Raw genomic sequence first — 3,492 nt, 5'->3', positions numbered from 1 at the left:
AAAGAAAAATGGCTATCTGAGGAGACCTTACAAATAGCTGTGAAAAGAAGAGAAGTGAAAAGCAAAGGAGAAAAGAAAAGATACAAGCATCTGAATGCAGAGTTCCAAAGAATAGCAAGGAGAGATAAGAAAGCCTTCCTCAGTGATCAATGAAAAGAAATAAAGGAAAACAACAGAATGGGAAAGACTAGAGATCTCTTCAAGAAAATTAGAGATACCAAGGGAATATTTCATGCAAAGATGGGCTTGATAAAGGACAGAAATGGTATGGACCTAACAGAAGCAGAAGATATTAAAAAGAGGTGGCAAGAATACACAGAAGAACTGTACAAAAAAGATCTTCATGACCAAGATAATCATGATGGTGTGATCACTCACCTAGAGCCGGACATCCTGGAATGTGAAGTCAAGCGGGCCTTAGAAAGCATGACTATGAACAAAGCTAGTGGAGGTGATGGAATTCCAGTTGAGCTATTTCAAATCCTGAAAGATGATGCTGTGAAAGTACTGCATTCCATATGCCAGCAAATTTGGAAAACTCAGCAGTGGCCACAGGACTGGAAAAGGTCAGTTTTCATTCCAATCCCAAAGAAAGGCAATGCCAAAGAATGCTCGAACTACCACACAATTGCACTCATTTCCCACACTAGTAAAGTGATGCTTAAAATCCAAGCCAGGCTTCATCAATATGTGAACCGTGAACTACCAGATGTTCAAACTGGTTTTAGAAAAGGCAGAGGAAACAGAGATCAAATTGCCAACATCCGCTGGATCATGGAAAAAGCAAGAGAGTTCCAGAAAAACATCTATTTCTGCGTTATTGACTATGCCAAAGCCTTTGACTGTGTGGATCACAATAAACTGTGGAAAATTCTGAAAGAGATGGGAATACCAGACCACCTGACCTGCCTCTTGAGAAACCTATATGCAGGTCAGGAAGCAACAGTTAGAACAGGACATGGAACAACAGACTGGTTCCAAATATGAAAAGGAGTATGTCAAGGCTGTATATTGTCCCCCTGCTTATTCAACTTATATGCAGAGTACATCATGAGAAACGCTGGGCTGGAAGAAGCACAAGCTGGAATCAAGATTGCCAGGAGAAATATCAATAACCTCAGATATGCAGATGACACCACCCTTATGGCAGAAAGTGAAGAAGAACCAAAGAGCTTCTTGATGAAAGTGAAAGAGAAGAGTGAAGAAGTTGGCTTAAAACTCAACATTCAGAAAACTAAGATCATAGCATCTGGTCCAATCACTTCATTTGAAATAGATAGGGAAACAGTGGAAACAGGGTCAGACTTTATTTTTTTGGACTCCAAAATCACTGCAGATGGTGATTTCAGCCATAAAAGTAAAAGACGCTTACTCCTTCGAAGGAAAGTTATGACCAACCTAGATAGCATATTCAAAAGCAGAGATATTACTTTGCCAACAAAGGTCCATCTAGTCAAGGTTATGTTTTTTCCAGTGGTCATGTATGGATGTGAGATTTGGACTGTGAAGAAAGCTGAGCGCAGAAGAATTGATGCTTTTGAACTGTGGTGTGGAGAAGACTCTTGATAGTCCCTTGGACTGCAAGAAGATCCAACCAGTCCATTCTAAAGGAGATCAGTCCTGGGTGTTCATTGGAAGGAATGATGCTAAAGCTGAAACTCCAATACTTTGGCCACTTCATGTGAAGAGTTGACTCATTGGAAAAGACTCTGATGCTGGGAGGGATTGGGGGCAGGAGGAGAAGGGGACGACAGAGGATAAGATGGCTGGATGGCATCCCTGACTCTACGGACTTGAATTTGAGTAAACTCCAGGTGTTGGTGATGGACAGGGAGGCCTGGCATGCTGCAGTCCTTGGGGTTGCAGAGTCAGACACGATTGAACTATTGAATTGAACTGAACAGAGTGCCAGGTATTGGGAATCCAGCAGCTGAGAGTATTTGTTCTTAGTGGCCCTGAGGGTATGGACATTGAGGTCAGGTGGTCACTGATTTAGGAGCTTCCAGAGATTTTTGTGTGATTGCCCCATCTTCCTGTCTCATCTTCCAGCCCAAGTTTTCCCTATAGCCAGCAAACTATCTCCAGAAGATAAATTTGATATGTCCTTCCACTTAGCACTTGTCAGCTTTGCATGTGTGTGTGTGTGTGGTTGACAGAAAATGTACAATTTTAAGCTTTCATGACTGGGAGTCCTCCAGGTCTGATGTTAACTCCAAACACATCATCTGTGTCTCAGCTCCACAACATCCTGTGTTCTGTGCTGCTTGCCAGCAACATTCACCTCACTTGTTCATCAGGGAATTCCTACATGTTCTTCAAACCCTTTGAAGTCTTCCTTTATATCTTTAGGAATTTACACTTTCTCTGTTTGTATAGTCCCGAATCGCTAAATAGGAAGTCATTCTGCTGTGGTTGTCATCCTTTCTGTTATTTTCAGTTATTGCACTTTTTAAAAAAATATTGATCATTTTCATTTGAAGTACTAAGTGATCAAGAATCCGCCTTTCGGTGCAGGAGACGAGGGAGTCTCAGCCTCAATCGCTGGTTTGGGAACATGCCCTGGAGCAGGAAATGGCAACCTGCTCCAGTTCTCTTGCCTGGAGAACTCCATGGACAGCAATGCCTGATGGGCTACAGTCCATGGGGTCACAAAAAGTCGGACAAAACTGAGCACACACACAGACAGCGATAGTTAATTTACAGTGTTGTGTTAGTTTCAGGTGTGTAGCAAAGAGATTCAGTTATATACATGTATGTCTATGTATTGTTTTTCAGGTTATTTTGCTATAGATTATTATAAACTACGGAACAGAGTTCCCTGTGTCATACAGTAGGTCCTTCTTCCTTACCTATAGTAATATGTATATGTTAATCCAGAACTCCCAGTTTACCCCTCCTCCTGACTCCGCCATCCTCTTTGATAACCATAAGTTTGTTTTCTACATCTGAGTCTGTTTCTGTTTTGTAAATAAGTTCTTTTGTGTCACTTTTTAGATTCCACACGTAAACAGTGATATCATATGATGTTTGTCTCTATGTTTTTACTTACTTCACTTAGTATGATAATCCCTGAGTCCTTCCATGTTGCTGCAAATGGCATGATTTCATTCTTTTCTATGATTTAATACTATTCCAGTATATATGTACACATATATACCACATCTTCCTTTAACTATTCATCTGTCAATGGACATTTACATTTCTTCTATGTCTTGGCTACTGTAAATAGTGTTGCTGTTAATGTGAGGGGTGCATATATCTTTTCAAATTTCAGCTTTCTCCAGATATATGCCCAGGAGTGGAATTGCGATTATATGGCAATTTTATTTTTAGTTTTTTAAAGAACTTCCATATAGTCTTCCATAATGGCTGCACTAATTTATATCCCCACCAACAGTGTAGGAGGGTTCCATTGTCTCCACACCCTATTCAGCATTTATTATTTGTAAATTTTTAATGATGGTCATTCTGACTGGTATGAGCTAATACCTC

Source organism: Bubalus bubalis, chromosome 20 (assembly GCF_019923935.1).
Source record: "Bubalus bubalis isolate 160015118507 breed Murrah chromosome 20, NDDB_SH_1, whole genome shotgun sequence".
Lineage (NCBI taxonomy): Eukaryota > Metazoa > Chordata > Mammalia > Artiodactyla > Bovidae > Bubalus > Bubalus bubalis.
This window is presented reverse-complemented; position numbering follows the sequence as displayed.